Raw genomic sequence first — 26,387 nt, 5'->3', positions numbered from 1 at the left:
TAGCCAGACAATCAATTATAATGTATCTTTTGGAGCAAAAATTAATATAAGACCCAATCTTATTTTACTATAAGACCGGGTCTATAATTAATATAATATAATATAATATAACATAATATAAAATATAATCAAACCTTGTATTAATTTTTGCTCCAAAAGATGCATTAGAACTGACTGTCTGGCTAGGTCTTATTTTCGGGGAAACAGGATATACAATTTTTAAGAAATAATGGAACTGCCTTCCTCAACTTTTTGTAAGTATGTCACCAAATATTCTAAATTAGATGGCAAATTAATCAAAGTATCACATTAAGCCTGAAATACTGGCACATTTCTTAAATGTATAATGGAAATGCTGTTTGATATCTAGCATTCTTAAATCATATCCTCATTTTCTGAACTGTCCTCCATGCTTCCTCACAAAGAATTGAGAAATTATGACATGCAATTCCTACATGTTGGCTAACTTTCATTTAAAAAATATCATGTCCTTAAGATTTCAAGTAACTGAACTAATAAACTGGATATCATTTCTGTGTAGAAAAGTCATTCTAGATAAAAACCATAATGATTTTTTTTATAATTAAGTTCCAATTATCACAGGATCCTTTCTCCACAAATTAAGTTTTTCAGCCCTTGGAGAAGTATATATGTTCCATGATTCCTTAAGGAAACACATAGATATTATTGAGTATATTAGTCATTTTACTGGACTCTAGTAAATAATGTGTATGTTAATTAAATTACTTAGTATTTATCGATTTTCTTTCTAATTTTAATCAATATATACAATTTATTATATAATTGTTAGAATAGTAAAGATAACAAATATTTAATCTGAGATAAGTGTAACCTGTAAAATCATTAAATCATAAGTACAAGAATTTTAGGTTTATCTGCTGGTTAACCGATGTCCTTTGCAAAGATAGTTAGTCTATAAAATTGTATGGTATTTTTAATCATTAACTGCTATTCTTATGACTTAAAATAATTTAAGGAATTTAATATTTTGAATCTCACACTAGCTTTTAAGTCTTTTCATGTATAGATGGGGACAACTTTATTTGTTTTGATCAAAATATAGTCACCATGATATGGTGTATTACTGAGTAGCCTGTAATGACAGCCTGATTTTTTTACTAGAATTTAACAACTACAACCATGCAAACTGTAATTTATTGCTATAAATTATTAATTATTTTGATGTTTTAAATTATTTGGCATATTTAAAATCATTCAGATAAAATGCATATTCACATGCAACTTAGGTAACATAATAAAAACAATAGAACCGATCACAAAATATAATAAAACAGAATGTAACCAATATTTGAAAAGCTTCCAGTATAATTTCTTGAATAGCCATTCATCTAGGAGAAGATAATAATACTGATAATTTGTTTATTATCTCTTCATAATTCTTTATAGTTTTATTATATGTATGTGCATACTTAAAATATATCATTCTATTTATGGTTATAAAAGTAGTATGAAGTTTAATGCAGTCTTCTGTGAATCTTTTTCCCTCAACTTTATATTTATAAAATTTCCATTATTGAAGTTACATTGCTTTGGTATATTCATTTTTAGTGTTGTACAATATTCCATTGTTTTAGTTACCCACCATTTTTTAATCCAGTCTTAAGTTGTTGAATATTTAGACTGTTTCCAGTTTTTTCCCTCTTATGAGTAATACTGCCATAAATGAACATTCTTCTTTATATCTGCTGTTACTGAATGCAAAAGCTGCTTTTGGTATAGGAGTGATATTAATGGGGCTTGAATTATATTAATTATGATGACTGACAGACTTAACGAATGGATTAAAATATGTAAAAGACTCAAATACATTAAACCTGTATTTCTTGCTTATTTAGCAGTTCCAGACAGGTGGCCAATCTCCATTCAGTAATTCAGGGATCAAGGTTCATTTCTTCTTATGACACATAGTTGCAAGCATATGGTTATCAGAAGCACAAAGAGAAGATAGAGGCAGCACACTTATGTCTTAGAATTCTTAGTCCAGAAATAGTTGTACCTGATGTTGACTGAATAACCTGCCCTATCAATCAGATAATACCCTACCCAAAGCAATTGTTTCATTTTGTACTCTGGTGAGTGCATGAGAGATTCTATTGATCTGTATCTGCTATAATATTTGACATTTCCAGACTAATTATTTGCCAACTGGATGAGTATAAAATATCTCATTATAGTCTTGGTTTGTACTCCCTCAGTATAATGAGTGGCTCTTCAAATGTATGTTAGCCATGTATGCTAACTATGCTGTGAAGAATGTACTCATACTTACTGATTAACAGTCTATTAATGCTGTTAACCTTTTTCTTATTGAATTCAATGAAGTCTTTATAAAATTGATTTCAGTCTTCAATTATATATGATGTAAATAACTTCTGTCAGCTTTCATGTTCTTTAAAATGTTTTTGATAAACAGATGTCTTTAATTTACTTAATATACTTGAGTTTATCAATCTCTTTATTTGTAGTCATCATACTTTGTACTCTAACTTCAAGTTCCAAAAGAGCTTAATTTCTTTAGAATTCTAAATTTGTACATTGGTCATTTAAATTCATAATCTCTGAATAATCATAATCACTGTACTGAGAAAGGAAAATGAGTAAAAACTCATGAGGAGGAAGACGGATACCTGTTCCTAAAGCCAAGACACCTAGTGGGATCTCAGACTATAGAGCAGGCTCAAGCTTTTATCATTCCTTAACCACAGATCCATAAGCTATTGGAAATATTAGTTAAGTTAGAAAGCGTGTCAAAGATAATTTAGCCCTATGAAAATAGCATAAAAATAGGGCCTATAGAAAGCTATCATGGTAGCCATGATTCTGAGAAAAAAAGTGTCACAAAATATAAGCAAATGTATCACATAAAATAGCAATAACGATAACAAAATAAACAGCAAGCAACAGATAAAATACTTCCTTAGAAACATTGAGATATTGAAGAAGTTAATGACAAAATTATTTCAATAAAATGAAAGCACAAAACAGATGCCTAAAAACTAGGATACTATGTAGAGGTAGTAGATAACAGAAGTAAGTAAATAAACTGAAATGCAGAACAAAACTAGTTCTATTAAATAAATTAGACACTGAAAGAAGCAGAATGAATATAGTTGGAAACTAAATTGCTTCAGAAATCATAGTGAACATAAAGAAGAGCTGAAAATATCAAATCAACACAAAGAAAATTATTTATAGAAAAAAAAAGAGATGGCATAACATAACAAAATTGGTGTCCCTGAAGTAAATCATATAAATAATATTCACAGAGAAATATTATCACGGAGGAAAATAGGAAAAAGATTTAAATTAGATATGAAATAAATTCACACGTGTGTGTGTGTGTGTGTGTGTGTGTGTAAATGAAACAATACAAAGAAATAAAAGTATTTTCAGGATATAGTAAATAACAAGAAAAGGTGATACAGAAAAATAAAAATTGAGGCTCATACTGTATATATCAACACCACTGAATTTCCAAGGTAATTTCTTAGATCATGAGTAGTATGAAAAAGTCACTTATAAGTGTAAAATCAGGTGGCCTTAGATAATTCCACAGAAACACTGTTTACCAGAAGATAAGTAAAGCAATAATTGCTAAGTCCAAAGAAATGTAAGTGTGGTCCAAGAATCTGAGATTCGTCTCAATAGCCATAAAAGAATTAAAGCTACTGGCTGATCCTCCATAAAATAAAAGACTCAGGAAACATAAAATAAGTACTTCTGGAAAAATGTCTTTGGCAATTAAATTCAACAATCTAAAGCATAACATGAAGAATTCAAGGATGACTTAAATGATCTATTAGTAATAAACATTAAATTAATTTTATTATAAAAATAAAATAAAACTCTGAAGAGAATGTTACTGGTTAATATAGTGTTATTATTATTGACAAAATAAAAATAAGTATAGGCAACAAAATTTACAGGTCAATAGGATGTTGAAGAAACATAGGAGTGCTAAGTTCCTGACATCTTTCATTTAGTGCAAAAGGTTTAAATTTATAGTTGTGAACATTGCTTGTGTGTTTTTCTAAGTAGATTCACAAGATAATTAAAAACTCACTTTTTCACAGTAAAAAAAGATGAAAGTCATTAAAATCTTATACATTTGAATAGATAAAAATGTAATTTTGGTGCCTTTTTGTTTTATTTCTTTTTTTTTTCTTTTCTTAAATGAGAGCTTTTTTTAAAATTTAATTGGGGAATATTGGGGAACAGTGTGTTTCTCCAGGGCCCATCATCTCCAAGTCGTTGTCCTTCAATCAAGTTCTGGAGGGCACAGCTCAGCACCAAGTCCAGTTGCCATTTTCAATATTTAATTGCAGGGGACACAGCCCACCATCCCACGGTGGGAATTGAACCGGCAACCTTGTTGCGAGCTCTCGCTCTAACCATGAGACATCAGGCAGCTCCTCTGGGGGCTCAGCAGCAGCTCACTGTCTTCAATCTAGTTGTGGAGGGCACAGCTCACTGGCCCATGTGGGAATCGAACCGGTAACCCCTTTGTTCAGAGCTCTCGGTCTAACCAACTGAGCCATCCGGCTGTCCCTTTTGGTGCCTTTTTAAATTTAATTTATATGTGCATATTAACAATGACTACATAAAATTTTAATACAAACAATAAGGTAAAAAATATAATAAGCAATTTATTAGAGAAAAATTAGAAAAAATGATAAAATCCATATTTACAAAAATGTATAGGAACATATCAGTTTATATTTAAAGAGCTATCCATTTCAATATTATTTCTAAATAGTGGAATCATCCATTTTTATTTTGTTTCACTTTTTTCTGTTTTTCTAAAATCACTCAATACTGCGTTAAGGTAAAATAGGTTAAATAAAATATAAAAGGTTGCAATAGAAAGGTTAAATAAAAAATAAGCATAAAATGTTAAATAAAAATTAACCAAATAATGGAAAAGTAATCATTTCTCCTGAATGAAAATGAGACGGGAAATGTTATATGGTTGCATATATCATCATATAGCATATTCACAGCCAAGACTGATGGAAGCACTTTTGCCATCGTATTAATCCTAACATAATGAAAATCAAGGACATTGTATAATGCTGGTACAGCAATTAAGGCTTCTCATTAATGTGTATGAATGCATGACACAAACAACATCTCTTTGTCTGGTGAAAAGCTTCTTAGGAGCTGTTTGAAGCCTCAGTGGGCATGAACTACATTTGTTATTCAATCAGAGTTCTGCAGTATTAGAGTGAGATCTGCTCTCTTAATATCTTCATTGTCTTTGATAAGCTAACATACACAGGAAATTTTTCACTTTGGGGAAGGGATTAACTGATTCAAGCTACAAAATTTAATTTAGGAAGGCAAAGATCATTTGTAAGCCATATTCTGAACATCTGACTGAAAAACCTGAGTCAGGTACTAACTAATTAAGAATAATCAAGAGAGAGGTTTTGTTATTCTTTAGAATAAAAAATAGTTTTGATGATGTTCCATATGTTATTTTCTTTTTTAATTTTACTACAGCTTTTCAAAGGTGCTTACCTAAACTTGACTTATTCACTACACGAGTGGGTCTGATATTATATTTATCTTAGATATTTACAATTCATTCTGATTTTTAAAAACAAGCCAAAAACCATCTGCAAATAAAGCAAAAGATGTCCCATAATTGTTACCACCTAAAAATGTCTTGTAAGCTCATATATACCAGGAATAATTTTATTTCCTTTCATTTTCTAAATCGCTCCCTCCTATAAGTATCACAATATTCAAGGCATTTGTGTGCCAACTTTTCCCCAGAACACCTGGTCCATCCTTTACTGCCAGATGGACCTGCTGATGCAGAACAAAACAGGGAATAGTTGTAATAAATATGTCTGTGGGGGATATTGTTGGTAACATTATTGGTTGAGTCTGCCCTGATTGAGAATTGTAGCAATCCATAGCTTCCATTTATCTGTCTACAACTAGCAAATTATTCAGCGGTGTCAGAAGGCAGGATGATAGTTGGTAGATTGCACAATCTGTGCTATTTATTTTACTTCTTTGGGAGCTCACTTTTCTATTTCTAAAATGATTGAATTAAACATTGAGAGAATTGAGTAAGTTGTTTCCTGTACTTTTTGTTCCGTTTTATAGTTCAAAGTCGCAATGCAAACACTTTTTTATTTATATATCTAGGTAAAAATGTACTTCTGTACATCATCTGGATTTTAGAAATTTGAAAAATATTCCCATTTAGCAAAGTTTTTTTTAATAAAATTTGATGAATAGATAGTGATTCATTTTTTTTTCATTTTATTACTCTTGAACATCAACTGTTTTACATGTGCCATGCACCATGGCATTAGCTGAGATCCATTTAAGTCCCACTAAGTGGGAGTGGTAAAAACAGGTTAAGGAAATAGAAGAAGATCACCTGTGCAATGGATGGAGAAGAGCAGAATCATGGATGGTTGTTTGTGGAAGTAAGTGGAAGCCTCTTGACAAATGTAAGCTGAGCATGCTCTCATTGTGCAAGGAGTAGCACGAGAATTTCATGGAAGGATGTTTCAAATGGTAACAAGTACATGTAGACAGTGATTCAATTACTGGAGCTTTCATCAACTAACCAAAAACTTAATAGCATAAATGGGAAATGTCACATAAGAGACAAAAATTAAGAGCACAGAAACACAGCAAATTACAAGAGCAAAGCTAAAACCTTTTCAACGGGTATTAGTGGGCTTCCATTTTCAGCTCCAATATCTAAAGAGCTTAGAAGTCATTGTTCCCATTATTAAAACAAAGAATTGGTGTACAAACTGAAAATCAATGATGATTCTTGGACCTGTCAGAGAACCAATGTTGCAGGGCAAACTGCTACCTCAAAATCTGGAGTGACAATCACCGCTGATACATGCTCATCAGGAGAACCCAATGGAGTGATAAACTGATGGGAACATTTAAATAGCAATATTAACAAAGTTTTGTAGTAGTCCAAATTTCTGGACTACTTTGAGAATGTTAAACCAGAGGTTTCATTTTTGTAGGAGGGAGCATAATTTTATGTATTTTCTATCTAGGCACCCACAGTAAAGACAAGAAAAATATCTCCTACTGCATCTGGCAGGAAGATGGGGAAGGGAAATAATTCTGAAATAACACCCAGAATTTTTTCATAATAAAGGCCTGCTGTCCAGGGAACACACTTAACCAAAACCTATCTCACCCTGGAGACAGGCAATTCCCTCACTCTAGGTACTGCTAGACTTTCTATCTCACCTACCTGAAAAAGAAATGCTAAGAAACATTAGTGAAAGTCACGGCACAGAGAAATAGACGCATTAAAAGAATGAGATGTGATCATAATATTATAGAATGCTTCCTCTGTTCCACAGCCTGGCCCACACCAACAGGGATGCACTGGATTATAGCGGAAACAGCTGCAAGACACAGACTCCCGGAGAGGAGTTCTGAGGGAAGCTCCAAATCAACAGGAGACACAAAAATAAGGTCATCAGAGGAATTTGAAATCCATGGCACCTATTGTTACAGCCCAGCTTCTAACCAGACTAACATAAAATCTCACATTAAAGCCTGTTTAGCACATTCCCTATAAACAAATACATCACATCTAGCTTTCAACAAAACATCAGGCATACTAAATGAAAGGCAAAAATTCAGCCTAAAAGGAAAAGAAAAAGCAGCTGCAGAACTAGAATCAGGATACAAAGTTTAAAATTATCAGTCAAGGAATTTAAAATAACTATTATTAATATGTGAAGGACTCTAATGCAAAAGTAGACAGCATGCAAGAACAGATGGGTAATTCAAAACCAGAGATGGAAATTCTAATAAAGAATAAAAAAACAAAACAGTAAAAAAAAAAAAATCAAAATAAACTGTAACGGAAATAAAGACTACCATTGATAATATCCTCATTTTATGGAACATGGTCAAGGAAAGAAACAATGAACTTGAAGATATGTCAACAGAAACTAACCAATTAAAATGCAAAAATTAAAAAAAAAAAAGAAAAATACAAGAGTGGATAATCCAAGAACTGTTGGAGATTTTTAAAGGGTGTAGCTAAAATGTGTGTATTGGAATACTACAAAGACAAAAAGGAGAATGGAGTAGAAATGTTTGAAATTCTATAGGTCAGAAAATTGGATCTACATAAAAAAATGAAAGAGCACCTAGGAAGGAATAAGTACAATAAAGATATTTTGTTTTCTTATTCTCAATGGATCTAAAAAATAGCTGTGTATTTGAAGTTTTAATAGTACCAATGTATTTCATGATTGGAGTATATGGATAGGTGAATTAATTACAACAATAAAACATGGGACAGGAGGGAGAAATTAGTAATATTTTGTTATAAATTACCTACACTACATATAAAGCAGTATAGTGTTATTTGGAAATGAATTTAGATTAGTTAACATATATAGTGTAGGAGCATCTGGATGACTCAGCTGGTTAGAGAGCGAGCTCTGAACAGCAGGGTTGCCAATTTGATTCCCACATGGACCAGTGAGCTGTGCCCTCCATAACTAGATTGAAGACGAGTTGCCACTGAGCTGCCAGAGGGGCGGCCGAATGAGGCAGTTGGTTAGAGCACGAGCTCTCAACAAGGTTGCTGGTTCAATTCCCACATGAGATGGTGAACTGCATCCCCTGCAACTAAAGATTGAAACTGGCAACTAGTCTTGGAGCTGAGCTGCGCCCTCCACAACTAGATTGAAGGACAACGACTTGTAGCTGATGGGCCCTGGAGAAACACACTGTTCCCCAACATTTCTCAATAAAATTTAAAACAAAACAAAAAAAGAAAAATTTAAGCACCTAAAATTTTTTTAAAAAGTGTGTGTGTGTGTGTGTGTGTGTGTGTGTGTAGTAGTAGTAGTAGTAGTAGTTGTAGTAGTAGTAGTTGTAGTAGTCGTAGTAGTAGTGGTAGTAATAAAGTCTAAGAGCACCACTAGTTTTGTTAAAGAAATATAATTTACATGCTAAATGTGGAAAGAAAATGGAATAAAAATATTCAATTAAAACCACAGGATGCATAAAATCGAAGGGGAAAAAAAAGAAAAGCCAAATACAATAAATAGGAAACAACAAATTTGATGGATATTAATTCAACTATCTCAATCATCATTTTAAATGTGGAGTCTAAATACACCAATTTAGAAATAGGGTAGATAAAAACTGTATCTTATATATAAGCAACACACTTAAAAGTAAATAAACAAATAGGTTAAAAGTAAATGGATAAAGGCATACCTGCTAAGATTAATCAAAAGTGAGGTGGAGTATCTACATTAATCTCACACAAAGAAACTTCAGAACAATGAAAGTTATCAAGGATAAAAAGTGGCATTACATATGATAAATTGGTAAATTCACCAAGAATATCAAGCAGTCATTAACATGTGTTCATCTAAGACAATAGCATCAAAATAGGCAAGGGAAAAACTGATGAAAATACAAAGAGAAATAAACCAATCCAATACTTGTTTGAGAGACATCAACAAACCTCTTTTAGTAATAGATATATAAAGCAGGTAGAAAACCAGTAAGAAACATTTGAAAAATACACAAAATGAATTAAAATGAAAATACAACATATCAACATTTTGATGATTCAGTGAAAATGGTGCTTAGATGAAAATTAAATATTAAACGCATATATATTAAAAAGAATGATTTAAAATCAATAACCAAGCTTCTATCTTAAAAAAGAAAGACAATAAGTTTAGTTCCAAAGTAAATAGGAGAATAGAAATAAAAATCAGAGCAGAAATTATTGAAATTGAAAAAAGGAAAACGGTAGAAAAATCAATGAAGCCTAAATGTGTTTCTTTGAAAACGTCATTCAATTTGATAAACCTGTAGCCAGGAGAAACAGAGAAAGAGAGAGAGAGAGAGAGGGAGGGAGGGAGGAAAGGAGAGAGGGAGGGAGGGAGGGAGGGAGGGAGGGGAAAAAGGAAGAAATAATAAAAGGGAGAAAGAGAGAGGGAAGGAGGGAGAGAGAGAGAGAGAGAGAGAGAGAGGAAAAAAGGAAGGAAGATGACACACAGTATCAGTATCAGAAATAAAAAGGGTCACTTCTGATTCCGTAGACATTGAAAGGACAATAAAGAAATACTATAAACAACTTTGTACCCACAAATTTGTTAATTTAGACGAAATGAGCCAATTTCTTAAAAGGTGAAAACTATTAAAATCACAAAAGGAGAAATAGTCTAAATAGGAATATGTTTATTAGCAAAATTGAATTTATGATTCATAACCTTCCAAAAACTAAAACATCAGGCCTAGATGATGTCACAGATGCATTCCACCAAATATTTAAGGAAGAATTGATGCTAATTTCCCACAAACTCCTCCGTAAAACAGAAGTAGAAGGAACACTTCCAAACTAATTCTATGATATAATCATTACTTTCATAGCAAAATCAAATAAACACAAAAAGAGAAAAACTAGACACCAAAATCTTTTGAACATAAAAAAAAAATCTTCATCAAAATATTAGCCATGATATTGAGATATTTCATGTGCTCGTTGGCCACATCTATCTTCTTTGGATAAACGTCTACTCAAATCCTTGCCAATTTTTTAACAGATTTATTTTTAAGCTGTGTTTTTATGTATTCCAGATACATAAAATTAACAGATTTATGATTTGAAAATATTTTTTCATATTCTGTAGTTTGTGTTTTCACTTTCTTAATGGTATCTTTTGAAGCACAAAGGTTTAAATTTTGATAAAGTCCAATTCAACTTGTTATTTCTTTCGTTGCTTGTGCTTTGGTGTCATATCTAAGGAACAATTCCCTAAACCAAGGTCACATAATTTATTCCTGTGCATATTTCTAACCCATTTATAATTCCAATATTATACTTAAGACAATTTCCATTTTGAATTAATTTTTCTGTATGGTGTGACATAAGAGCCCAACTTCACTGTTCTTAATAAGGATATCAGCATGTCAAAACACTAGTGGTGGAAAAGACTATTAGCCTTTTGTTTTGGCATTCTTGTCAATAATCAATTGACCACAGTATCAGGGTTTATTTCTAGATCTCTATTATATTCCATTTATCTTTACGTGTGTATCTATGTTTCTGTAAGTATGACAGTGTCTTAATTAGTGTGGCTTTATAATAATATTTGAATTAGAGAAGTGTGTGTCCTCCAACTTTGTTCTTTCTCAAGACTGTTTTGTCTATTCTTGGTCTGTTGAATTTCATTATGAAATGTAGGATCAGTTTGTTTATTTCTGCCAAAGCAGCAAGAACTTTGACAAAGATTGCTTTAATCTATAGATCAATTTCAATAGTATTGCATATTATTCTAACAATATTAAAAGGATGCCTTTCCTTTTATTTAGGCCTTCTGTAAATTCCTTCAGCAATATCATAAAATTTTCAATGTACATTTCTGTATTTTCTCGGATAAATTTATTTCAAAATATATTTTCCACTCTGAATACTTTTCCTTTTTCTTACCTAATTGTCCAGGAGAGTATCTCTAGGACAATGTGAAGTGGAAGTGGTAAGAGCAGACATACTCATCTTACTTTTCATCTTGAGGAAAAGGCATTCAGTCTTTTATCATTAAGTATGATATTAGCTGTGAATTTTTCATAGATGCTCTTTATTAGTTCTATAAAGTTCTATTCTATTACTATTTTGCTGAGTATTTTTATGACAAAATGGTGTTGGACTTTTCAAACACATTTTGTGAATCTATTGAAATCATCATATGTTTCTTTGTCAGTGATTCCGTCTTGTGGTGTACTATATTGATTGATTTTCAAACGTTAAGCTCATCCTGCAGTTCTGAGATAAATCTTACCTGGTCATGGTGTACAGTATTATGTTGTCAATTTTGTCTTATTAATATTTTATGGAGGATAGTTACATCTGAATTTGTAAGTTATATTTTCTGTTATTCTCTCTTCATATGATATATTTGTCTGCTTTGTGTATGAGGTTAACAATGGCTTTATAGAACAAGTCAGGAAGTATTCCCTCCTCTTTTTTATTTTCTTTAAAAGCTTTGTGAAGGATTGATATTCATTCTTCTTTATATCTTCAGTAGAATTAAGTAGTAAAAACATCTAATGCTGGGCTGTGTGTGTGTGTGTGAAAAGTTATTAAATTACTAATTTAATCTCTTTGTTATAAGTCTATTCAGATTTCTTATTTCTTCTCAAGTCGGTTTTGGTAGTTTGTGTCTTACTAGGAATTTGTGCATTTTATGTAAATTATTTAACTTGTTGGTATACATTTGTTTATAGTCTTCTCTTATGTGTATTAATGAATAAGTTCTTTCTAAAAAAAAACCTAGTTTTTCTTCTGTAAGAAGAGTAGTTATGTTTTCTTTTTTATTTCTGATTTTTAGTAATGTGAATCTTCTCTTTTGTTTTTAATTGTTAGCTAAAGATTTGTTAGTTTTCTTGGTCCTCTGAAAGAACCAACTTTCAGTTTTATTTTCTCTATTGTTTTACTATATTTAATTTTATTTATTTCATTCTAATAATTACTACTTCCACCCTTTTGCTTAATTATGGTTCAGTTTTCCTGTTTCTTTGGTGTTACAATCCTTTGTTGAAAATTTGACATTTTAACTAATATAATGCGGCAATTCTTGTTCTTGAATCTGCTTTCCTCCTTGCCCAAGACAGTTTGTTTTTATTGGTTGCTGTTGCTGTTATTGCTGCTGTTTGTTTATTTAGTAACTTTCTTGAAAAATTCTGTAAAGTCAATGTTCTTTGGCATGTGCACCCATTGAAGTTCCTATTTTCTTAGCTTAGCTAAAAATTTTCCTAAAGCCCCTGATTCAATAAGTCTCCCAAACTTTATTGAGGAGATCTATGTTTAGCCAGGGCATGCCTTTAGTCTTCTAGCAGTTCATGTTTCTGGCTTGGACTCACTTCCTGCTTGCTCAGAGCCTCCATATTGGCCAGAGGTGAGAAATTAGGGCCTTACTAGTATTTTTCTGGGCATGTCCAAAGCATTGTACCTGCACATCTTATGTCTTTCTAGATTATCAGGAACATATCCTGATTTGTAAGCTCCTTATTTTCATCTCATTAATCTGATTTTTTTCTAAGCTTTTTGGTTAGATTTTTTTGTTGCCCCAATTGGTATCACTACCTCAAGCAGTTATAATGTTAAAAAATTGCCACAGATTTTCTTTTTCCTTTTGACAAGTGCCCCAAGGAAGAAGCTGTTTGTACTGAGGAAGCTTAGATAAAGTTAGGTCAAATTACGGCAAGCCTTGAGAATGGAGCGTTTCAGGGTACTGCCAGAAAGGTCAAATAATGACAGTTCTCTGGAAATGGAACTTTTGGTGGATCTCCATGCTCATTCTACCTCCTCCAGTGCCTGTTATTCTGCTGGTTTTCACATATACTTTTGTGTTGATACTACATTTCAAAGCCATACAAAAAGCTGCAGAGAAGATATGAATAGAACAAGCTGAATGTCACAAAATTGTTGTTCATCGAGAGATTTGGAATTGTTTTTGTCTTGAATAAACAGGAACACATTTTGTTTGGTTTATTGCAAGTGTCTGAAAATAACAATTTTAAAAAGCTTTGCCAATATTCTTACTGCTTTTATGAAGGAGTCAATTTTTGGATGTCTTTTCTCTGCCCTTCTGGAAGTTCTACAATACAATAAATTGTTAATAACTATTGTGAAAAATTGGTTCTGAGACCTTCCTACCTATTTGAGCCTGGCACTGAAGGTCATAAGGTGGTTTTGTTTTGTTTCGTTTTTTATCTAAGATGTACTTGAAGTATACAACAGTTAAACATTTTTTTTTTTCCTTCTGAGCTTCAAGAATGGATTTTCTAAAGAGTTATCGTTATGATTTCCTTTTTGGCACTCATTGACAAAAGGCCAGATACCCTTTAAAGTAAAATAACTAATTCCATTTAGATGCTAATATTTAAGTTGGTAGTTTGTCTTCCTTTCTCCTTCATTTATTTCTATAAGAAGGAACTAAAGTTGAACTGAAGTTGAAATCTTGAAAATGATTTTTAATGTTGAAGTTACCTCATAAGTGAGAGGAAATTTTAGAAAATCCAAGTCGTATTCAGACAGAAAAATAACCATTTTATTGAGTTTTGAGATTTTTCCCTTTCAATTATAAACACACTGGTAGGAAAGAGCCTATCTCTTTCATTTATTTTTTCCTAGTGGTATTACAGGACCAGTTTTCTAAAGTTCAATCAATTATTCTCTTATTTCATTTGTTATTTAGAAAGATAAATATCTTTTGTTCTCAAGGACAGAACTAGGTACGAACAGTTTTCCATCGCTAAGATCTTTCGTAAATTGTTGGTAAAATATAATGCACAAGTACACGTATTCACTGATTATTTAATTTCACAGAGTGAAGTTATTTCACAGAATGAGTAATCTATTCTTGTTATACAATTACTCAGGGATAATATTTCCAACTCTAATGGAAAATTGGAAGCAAAATTGCTCATAAGTCTCAAATTCTATTAAAAAATGTCAAAATTTCAAAGGGCCTTAGTTGCTTCCAGTTGTCTGATTGTTATAGTTAAGTAGAACATGTTCTTATAAAAAAAGTGAAGGACCAATACCTGTTGTTTTGCAAAGTAAAAAAATGATAAATGAAAGAATGACAGCCTTAAACTAAACATGAACATCGTTCATCTATTTTTTTTTCAAACCAAATCTTTTACCTTTCAAATATTCCAAAACAAACATAAACTTAGAAATATAAATGTTAGATAGAAGGTAGGCATGAGAGACAGGAGGAGTAGGTGATAATGTAACAGGTGTTTTGCACCACCCAGATCCACTTCCCAGAGACTGCCTAGGTCAAATCTCCAGAGCTAGTTTTGTGGTTAGAACATCCTGGTAAGAGAGAAGTAAAATTCAACCAGAATTCTCTGTTTTTTGATGCCTGTGCAAAATGTTGAAGCTTACCCTTGGCTTAACAATAGCCTCATCATAACATAGTTATAATAAATCAGCATTGTGGTTTTAACACCCCATGGATTTTTCTGTGTGCATTATGGGTAAGGGCATACACAGAAAGGAATAGATTATATAACCTACACATGTCAATCAAATGACCCAAGTCTGTACATCACACGCAGGGCTGGTCCAGAGCCAACAATATAAAGCTCAAGTCCCAAGTCCTTCTGGGCTATTGTCTCTCTTGACTTGGCCTGTTCTTCCCTTAGAACATATCCTAATAAACTTTCCTTACTCTATACCTTCATGATCTGTCATTTTTACTGCATCAACAAAAGAACCAAGCAGGGGGGTGACATCATAGGAATGACGGCAACAAGGTGCACTTTTTGAGTTCTCCTCTGGATCTTATCACAAACGGGACATCTATAATCCAACAAAGGATTATCTGCTCATCACGCAGAACAGCTAAGAGACTCGTGCAAGGATTATTTGAAGGTGGGCAAATTGGGGGAGCAGGGGAAGAGGGAAAGGAACGGAGTGGAGACAATGCCCGCATCTGTGGCAGTGGAAACGTGGCTGGCATCTGCAGCTGCAGAGATGCAGGGGATCCCAGGATGGAACAGAGAACACAAAAGCCAGGAGGTGGGATCTTTTCCTGTGTCCCACAGCTGATATCTCCCGCCGAGGGGGCAGCATATCCAGCATTTGAGGCAATAACCACAGTGAGACCTCCAGTTGGGCCCTAGGACAGACAAAGAATACAAACTCCATACCTTGGCCCCTCCCCCGCTCTTCCAATCCTATCACTGCCCTTCCAGAGACTTAAATTGGCCCCTGGATGAGGAGTAGTGACAGATTACAGAGGAGCCTTAGTGCTCAGGCTCTGGGAAGAGTGGTGTGCAGCTCTGACCCAGAGAAGAGGCTGGGAAGAGTGTGATTTTTTTCTGGGTTAGGAGAGAAGAGACTCCTCCACCCCCAGCCACCACCTTTTCTGGCCTGCGGGAAGAGTGTGACACGGCTGGGCTGGGAGAGAGAAGACCCCTCAATCCCCAGCCCCACCCTTTTTGGCCTGCCAAGGGCAGGGCAATTACAACTGCAGAGGCACTCCCAGGGATCAGCAGTAAGCTGCAGATGCAGTTCTGGGCTTTCAGCAGCTCAGAAATCTCCCGCCCGCCACACCCACACACACCCACACATACCCACAGACACACACACACACACACACACACACACACACACACACACGAAAGAAGTGCCCTAAGACTCAAGAGAACTGGACACAGGGCTGGTGGTGCTACTCTCAGTGCGCATATGTGCAGGCAAAAACAGAAACTGCACTGACTTTGTAGAAAACCCCATCCAGACCCCTCAGCTTCAAGCATCTAAATCTGCAGTCCCAACATCACTCTGGGCACCAGGTGACCGGCTCTGCCTGCACGATACACAGAGAACTCTTTGGTATATCACTCTGGGCACCAGGAAGTGCAGAGAGTTCCAACCGGGATAAACCCAAACTGGTCCACACCGAGACACATTATAGTTAAAATGGCAAAGGTTAAAGACAAAGAGAGAATCTTAAAAGCAGCAAGAGAAAGACAGACGGTTACAAACAAGGGAACTTCCATAAGACTATCAAATGACTTTTCTACAGAAACATTGAAGGCCAGGAGGGAGTGGCAGGAGATACTCAGAGTGATGGAAAACAAAGACCTACAACCTAGATTGCTTTATCCAGCAAAGCTATCATTTAAAGTTGATGGAGAGATAAAGAGCTTCCCAGAAAAGAATAAACTAAAGGAATTTATTACCACCAAGCCAGCATTGCAAGAAATACTAAAAAGACTTCTGTAAATAGAAGATGAAAACAATCTAACTACAAATTTAAAAATGGCAATAACTATGTACCTATCAATAATCACTTTAAATGTAAACGTTTTAAATGCTCCAATCAAGATACGTAGGGTGGCTGAGTGGATAAGAAAGCAAGACCCTTGTATATGCTGTATACAAGAGACTCACCTCAGATCAAAAGACACACACAGGCTGAAAGAGAAGGGTTGGAGTAATATATTTCATGCAAATGGAAATGAGAAAAAACCTGGAGTTGCAATACTTATATCTGACAAAATCAACTTTAAAATGAAGAACATATTAAGAGACAAAGATAGGCAGTATATAATAATAAAGGGATCGATCTGACAAGAGGACATAACCCTAGTAAACATCTATGCACCCAACATAGGAGCATCTAAATATATAAAACATATATTGACTGACATAAAGACAGAAATCAACAGTAATACTATCATAGTAGGGGACTTCAACACATCTCTAACAACAAAGGACAGGTCTTCTAGATGGAAAATAAATATGGAAACAGCAGCCTTAAAAGACACATTGGACCACTGGACTTAATCAACACTTTCAGAGCATTTCACCCCAAAGATACAGAATGCACGTTTTTTTCAAGCGCATATGGAACATTTTCCAAGATACACCACAGGTTAAGCCACAAAACAAGACTTGAAAAATTTAAGAAAATTAAAATCATACCAATTGTCTTCTCTGACCACAGTGCTATGAAATTAGAAATGAACTACAGGAAAAAAACTGGAAGACACACCAATTCATGGAGGCTGAATAACATGTTACTAAATAATGAATGGGTCAAGCAGGAGATCAAAGAAGAAATCAAAAGATATCTTGAGACAAACAAAAATGAAAACACGACAACCCAAAATCTATGGGATGCTGTGAAAGCAGTCCTAAGAGGGAAATTCATAGCATTTCAGGCCTACCTAAAGAAACAAGAAACATCACTAATCAACAGTTTATCTTCGCACTTAAGGGACTTGGAAAAAGAACAGCAAAATAAGCCCAAAGGTAGCACAAGGAAGGAGATAATAAAGATCAGAGTGGAAATAAATGAAATAGAAACCAGAAAAACAATACAAAAGATCAATGAATCGAAGAGTTGGTTCTTAGAGAAGATAAACAAAATTGACAAGCCTTTAGCCAGACTCATTAAAAAAAAGAGAGAGAGAGGACCCAAATTAATAAAATCAGAAATGAAAGAGGAGACGAGAAAACAGACACCACAGAAACACAAAAAAATTTAAGAAATTACTATGAGCAACGATATGCCAACAAATTTGACAATCTAGAAGGAATGGACAATTTTCTGGAGGTGTACAACCTTCCAGGGCTAACCCAAGAAGAAACAGAAAACCTGAATAGAGTGATTACCACCAGAGAAATTGAATCAGTAACCAACAATCTCTCAACAAACAAAAGCCCTGAACCAGATGGATTTATTGGTGAATTTTACAAAACATTAAAAAAAGAATTATCACCTATTCTCCTCAAGCTCTTCCAAAAAAAATCCAGAAGGAGGGAAGATTCCCAAACACTTTTTACGAGGGCACTATCACCCTGATCCCAAAATCAGACAAAGACACCACAAAAAAAAGAAAACTACAGGCCGATAACGCTAATGAACATAGATGCAAAAATCCTCAACAAAATATTAGCAAACAAAATTCAGCAATACATTAAAAAGATCATACACCATGATCAAGTGGGATACATCCCTGGTACGCAAGGGTGGTTCAACATCCGCAAATCAATTAATGTGATACACCACATTAACAAAATGAAAACTAAAAATCACACTATCATATCAACAGATGCAGAAAAAGCATTTGATAAAAATCCAGCAGCCATTTATGATAAAAACCCTTAAGAAAGTGGGAATAGAGGGATCATATCTCAAGATAATAAAGGCCATATATGATAACCCACAGCTAACATCATACTCAATGGGGAAAAGCTAAAACCATTACCCCTAAGATCAGGAACAAGGCAAGGTTGCCCACTATCTCCACTTCTATTCAACATAGTGTTGGAAATTCTAGCCACAGCAATCAGACAAGAAAGAGAAATAAAAGCCATCCAAATTGGTAAGGAGGAAGTAAAATTATCATTATATGCAGATGATATGATACTATACATAGAGAACCCTAAAGACTCCACCAAGAAACTATTAGAGCTGATAGATGAATTTAATAAAGTAGCAGGATACAAAATTAATATTCAGAAATCAGTGGCATTTGTATATACCAATGATAAAACATCAGAAGGAGAAATTAAAAAAGTAATCCCATTTACAATTGCTCCAAAGACTATAAAATACCTGGGAATAAATTTAACCAAAGAAGTAAAAGATCTGTACTCAGAAAATTATAAGAAACTGAAGAAAGAAATGAAAGAACATATAACTAGATGGAAACACATACCATGTTTATGGATAGGAAGAATTAATATAGTTAAAATGTCCATACTGCCTAAGGCAATATACATATTCAATGCAATTCTTATCAAACTACCAACAACGTTTTTCACAGAAATAGAACGTATAATCCTAAAATTTATATGGGACCATAGAAGACCCTGGATAGCCTCAGCAATCTTGAGAAATAAGAACAAAGTGGGAGGTATAAGGATACCTGATTTCAAACTATACTACAAGGCTACAGTAATCAAAACAGCATGGTACTGGCATAAAAACAGACACATAGATCAATGGAACAGAATAGAGAGTCCAGAAATAAATCCATGCCCATATGGCCATTTAATCTACGACAATGGAAACAAGAATGTACAGGGGGTAGAGACAGTCTATTCAATAAATGGGGTTGGGAAACCTGGACAGACACATGCAAAAAAATGAAGCTGGACTACCTCCTTACATCATGTAGAAAAATAAATTCAAAATGGCTTAAAGACTTAAATGTAAGATCCGAAACCACAAAATTCGTAGAAGAAAATATAGGAAGAAACTTCACAGACATTACTTGGAGTAAGATTTTTACTGATTTATCCTGTCGCATGAGGGAATTAAGAGAAAAAATAAACATGTGGGATTACATCAAACTAAAATTTTTTTCACAGCAAAGGAAACCATCAATAAAATAAAAAGGGAACCTACTGAATGGGAAAAGGTATTTGCCAATGATTTATCTGATAAGGGGTTATTATCACAAATTTATTAAAAAACTCACTGAACTCAACTCCTAAAAAACAAACAACCCAATTAAAAAATGCACAGAGGACATGAAGAGACATTTTTCTAAAAAGGACATACAGATGGCAAACAGACATATGAAGAAATGTTCAACCTCACTAACCATCAGAGAAATGCAAATAAAAACCACAATGAGATACCACCTCACCCCAGTCAAAATGGCTATCATCAATAAATCAACAAACAACAAGTGCTGGCAAGGATGTGGAGAAAAGGTAACACTTGTGCACTGTTGGTGGGATTGTAGATTGGTGCAGCCACTATGGAAAACAGTATGGAGGTATCTCAAAAATCTGAAAATGGAACTACCTTATGATCCAGCAATTCCACTCCCAGGTATCTATCCGGAGAAATCCAAAACTCTAATTCAAAAAACTTTGTGCACTCCTATGTTTATTGCAGCACTATACACAATAGCCAAGACATGGAAACAACCAAAATGCCTATCAGTAGATGACTGGATTAAGCAACTGTGGTACATTTATACAGTGGAGTATTATGCAGCCATAAAGAAATCTTACCATTTGCAACAATATGGATGGACTTAGAGAACATTATGTTAAGTGAAATAAGTTGGACAGAGAAAGACAAATACCATATGATCTCACTTATATGTGGAATCTAAAGAAAAGAATAAGTGAATGAATAATCAGAAACAGTTTTGGAGACATAGAGGAAAAACTGAGGGTTGCTATATGGGAGAGGGGTGGGGATAGGGGGAAGGCGAGGGGATTAGAAAACAGTCAGTAACCACAAGATGGCCATAAGGTTCTGAAAGTTAATTTGGGGAATGTAATCAATAATGTTGTAAAGATTTTGAAGTGTATCTGATGAACACTTATCCCATTTGGGAGACCGCCTACGGGATGATGTAGATGCCTGATCACTGCACTGTACACCTGAAATTGAAGCTGAACAATAATGAATGCCAACTATAATTTTATATATATATATATATATATACTTTTTACTATAATTTTATATGTATATATACTATAACTATAATTATATATAACTATAATTTTATATAATTTATATATATAATTATATATATATACACACACACACACACACATATATATGTATATACTTACAAGAAGTGGAGTACAGCATTAGGAATAGAGACAGTGGAAATGTAATGGCTGTGTGCGATGTCAGAGGGATAGTGGATGGGGGAAGGGGTCTCACACAGTGTGAGGGATATAAATGATAAACGTCTAAGTATTACTTTGTCTTGTGCACCTGAAACTAATAAAAAAACAAAAAAGAACCAAGCAGTTACTCTGGTAACATAAGCATTCTTTGTACAACATTATTATTATACTCAATTTAATACCACAAATGTCTAAAATTCTGTAGTTTCCCGAGGCATAATGATCAAATATTTGATATCAATAATCAAACACTTTATAGGTAAACTTTGCAACATGCGAGTTACTTTCACCTTCACTGTTATTTTTTTTAAAAAACTTTCTTAAACAATCTGCATGAACTGTGTAAAACTGATGAAGAAAACAAACAAAAAATATTTAGCTAAGAATACATGTCATTGAGTGGAAGAAACTGAACTAAAATATATCTTCTAATTTAAAAGCTAGTGTTTTTCCATTCTACTGTTTTGCAATTTTTTCATTTAAATTTAAATAATGTGAAGGCAGGAAAGAAATGAGTTACTATTATTTGAAAATTTATGCAAAACTTTGAAAAAAATCAAATTTTGTTAGAATTATTCATTTCATCCATATATTTAAAATACAGTAAACACAAATAATTAAGAACATAATTTTAAAAGAAATCAAATCTTCTCTAAAAGTCATAATTTGATGAAAATATTTTTAATAAATTTTCAAGTTGTATTTTTCCTGATTCTTCTCTTATATAGCAAATTGTTAAAAAAAAAAGCCTATACTGGTTATGAGCTCATGTGGAAAACAGCTCAAATTTTGTTTAATAGCCAGATGACAAATGGCTGTTTTCCTGAATGGTGAAGCTATCTTCATAATAATGCAACATTATTAGCATCACTAAGATTATATCAACAAAGTCTAGAATAACAGGACTTGCATTATTAGGCATTGTTATTTTCTAATGTATCATCTGCACAAAGTAAATGGTGTTATATGTTATTGTAAGGACTGGTGGTTAAAAGTAAACAAAATATGTAATTTCAATTAATTTAGCTATCAGCAATGTATTAGGTTCCCATTTTGTTCAAGGCACTGCTAGATTTTTCAAGAGATACAAAAGAGAAAAAACTCAATTCCTACCTATCTTCTAACAGCTTTACCTCCAATATAAAAAAAGTCCTATAAATGGATGGTTATAAGAAAAAGCAAAGCAAGAGAAAGCTATTGAGAGTGCCATGAAAACTCAGAAAAGGGAGAAATGTCAGTTAACCAGCAAATTTATCTCACCTTGAGAAAGTGCTGATGAGAACCTGAGGCTTTTGTCCCTTATCAAATGTGCAACAGCAAAATTTAGCTAACTACAGTCACAAAACAATGTCCTGGACCCTCTTCTGTTATGAGTATTAAAGGTGCAAGCCCAGCTAATATTCAAAGTCAGAAGAGAACAATGACATTAATATAAATCCCCTTATATGTGACTCCTATTTTGCTCCAGGTAGTGGAGCAGTAATATACCACATTGTCATATTCTACCTTTTCCCCTTACAATTATTGTACTCAGCTGTAGTTAGCTTTTAAAAATAATTCATTATCTTTAAAAAAATTGAAAGAAGTAAAATGAAAATATCTTGGTCTAATAAAGAGAGCATGGACTGTTGAATTAATCAAGACTGTTGAATCCCGATTCTAAAGAAAAAAAAAAAGTCGATCTGATAGCACTGAGTTATCTCACTCAACCTCAATTTTATGTCTAAAATGGAAATAATACCTTTGTGATTGTTATTGATGACTGTTGGTATTAAATGAGAACAGAATAAATCAAGTGCCTGGTAAGTAATAATTGGCACTCTGTAAGTGCTTAACTCATTTTCTCTTTATTTGTAATGGAATTCTCAGCCGACATCATTTTTCAACTTTAGGTTATTTTACTCTTTATAGAACAGAGTGTAAAAGGGCACAGTATCATTGTATTCTTTTTTCTTTTTTCTTCCTAGGTCAACATTACTAAGATTTTTGTCCTCGTCTCTTCCCTGGCCAGGAGATTTTATTTTGCAGTTATTTTGTTTAAAATTATATATACCAATATATATATATACCAATATAATTGGTATATTTTAAACTAACAGAATTAAAAAATAAAGTTTGAATGATTAGTAATTAAAATTTAAAACACAGCTTTTAAATCAAGTTACATTTTATGACTAGATTTTTCAAGTGATGATTCCTAACTATTACTGACATTATTATTTAGTTATTCCTATTATTCTGCATTCCTTTCTTCTTCTACTGGGGATTTTACTGACTGTGAACAATTCATACTTCAATTACATTTTTAAATATCTATCAAATCTATATTTTGACTAGAGCAAATCATTTTAGTGAAGAAATTTGCCAAATTAAAGATATTTAAAACTCTATTTATTTATATTACAACTATATTATTAAGCTATTACAATACAATGCCATCTTTATTTGAAATATTAACAATTATATTTATAATATAGCATGAAGTAATTAAAAGTTATAATTATCTTTATTATTACATTATTTTAATTTTTAAATTTACTTTAGCAATTATACTTAATAGGACTCATTTCTATTTTTATGTAACTGTTTTTATTACTGAATGTTATTAATTTTAATTTAATTTCATACTTTCTTGGTATATTAAAGAAAATTAGGTAAACTACTAAGAAATGTTTGGAAAATTCACTTTTCTTACAAACAAGCAAAATGTTATGAAGTTTCTAAATGTGTAATCATTTGATTTAGATAAGCTTTGAAATCAATATAATCTCTGTTTTAAGTATATTTAAAAACTTTTAGAAAATGTCTAGTAAGTTTAGGGGTTGACTATTAGAGTTCAGCGTTTATTACTTGAATTATTGCTTGTAAACAGGTATTTTTAAAAAGACATTTTATGGTCGAAGAACATAATATAGCATTGATCTCTGATTAAATAAATAGACACTTATCATAGAAAAAGAAAGTTGAAACAAAGATTTGCTAAAGAAATTCAAAGAACTGATTGGTTGACTGATTTGCTAATTTAAACGATCCAAACAAAACTGAATTTTCATAAAAAGTAGTGTTTTTAAATCTAAATGTACTATATATGCTATTATTATAAACCTATGAAATCTTTATTACTTTTAAATAGTCAAGTGCTTTTTTCTATTTCTTTCTCAACAAAAAACTTTAATTAGAGCATAATACAAACCTAGTACAGTAGTTTGTTGGCTCACTGTTGCATAATCTGTTATTTCATTAAACAATCTTGTAATAAAAGCATTATTATTTCCATTTTATTCATGACATACTTGAGGCTCAGAGAAGCCAAATGATATACTCAGAGTTATTCAGCTACTAAGTATATAAGCAAGAAATTGAACTTGAGTCTATCTGTTCTTGCCAGTTAGGTCTTATCTGAAGGAAGCTCTGAGATAGAGATTGATTAACAGAAATTTTATTAGTGTGCGTTCTTGCAATCAAGTGCTATTGGGGAAGAGAAGAAAGTAGGAATTGCGATATTGTGCAACACGTTCAGAAAATAAAGAAGATGTGATATATCTATATAGATATCTATAGATATATAGATATATATATCAATATACATACCGTGTTTCCCTAAAAGTAACACCTAGCTGGACAATCAGCTCAAATGTGTCTTTTGAAGCAAAAATTAATATAAGATTTGGTCTTATTTTACTATAATATAAGACCAGGACTTATTAAAGACTGGGTCTTATATTAATTTTTGTTCCAAAAGACATATTAGACCTGATTGTCCAGCTAGGTCTTATTTTCGGGAAAACACGGTGTATATTAAAGAGGCCTGACAATTAAGTTCACGAACTTGTTGCAACGATGTTGCTAAAGTGTGTTTTTTTTTTATATATATATCAGAGGGATTACTTATGAATTCGTACTAACTGTACAGTTAACCAAGTTGACTGTTTGGAAGTGCTGTAAAGGCTGCATGAAAAAGTTAGACGACCTGAACTTTTTGCCAACAATTCACGACTCTTGCATCATGACAATGCACTAGTTCACACAGCACTGTCTGTAAGGGAGGTTTTAGCCAGTAAACAAGTAATTGTATTGGAACACCCTCCCTACTCACTTGATCTGGCCCCAATGACTTCTTTCTTTACCCGAAGATAAACGAAATATTGAAAGGAAGACATTTTGATGACATTCAGGACATCAAGAGTAATACGATGACAGCTCTGATGGCCATTTCAGAGAGTTCCCAAATTACTTTATAGGGTGAACTAGGTGCTGGCATTGGTGCATAGCTTCCCAAGGGGAGTATTTCAAAGGTGACCGTAGTTATAATCAGCAATGAGGTATGTAGCACTTTTTATATGATGAGTTCGAGAATTTAATTGTTTGACCTTGTGTGGTGTGTGTGTGTGTGAATTACATATATTCATATATATGAATAATTCATATATAACATGTGTAATATAATAACACGTGGCAATAAAAAAAGAATAAAATCATACTATTTAGGACAACATGGATGGATCTAGAGGGTATTATGGTAAGTGAAATAAGTCAGACAGAGAAAGACAAGTACCATATGGTTTCACTTGTATGTGGAATCTAATAAAACCAAAGCAAACAATTAAAACAAAAACAGACTCACAGAAACAGAGAGACCATAGGATGGTTACCAGAGGGAGGAATTGAGAGGATGCTTGAAAAGGGGATAAGGGAATACAGTCAATAATATTGTAATAAGTTTGCATAGTGACAGATGATTACTAGAATTAGTGGTGTGATCACATTGTAAGGTATAAAAGTGCTGAATCACTATATTGTACACTTTAAACTAACCAGTATAATGTTGTATACCAACTATACTTAATTTAAAAAATTAATTTTTAAAAAACAATAGTACAAGGTGGCCAAGTATTCTCTCTCTCTCTCTCTCTCTCTCTCTCTCTCTCTCTCTCTCTCTCTCTCTCTCTTCTCTCTTTCTCTCTCTTTCTGTTTTCTTTTTAATAAGAAGACAATTGATACAATCATATCTATGTTGTTGAATGTAGTAGACAATAGATGGGGTAATATTAAACAGATTCCATTTATCCAGATAAGAGGTCAGGAATATTCAAATGAGGGTAGAAATAAACCAACATATTTAGGATGTTTAGCTTCAAAATTCTTTCACATGATGACCTTTCCTTTTGTTCTTAAT

This window comes from Rhinolophus hipposideros, assembly GCF_964194185.1.
Source record: "Rhinolophus hipposideros genome assembly, chromosome: 2".
Lineage (NCBI taxonomy): Eukaryota > Metazoa > Chordata > Mammalia > Chiroptera > Rhinolophidae > Rhinolophus > Rhinolophus hipposideros.
This window is presented reverse-complemented; position numbering follows the sequence as displayed.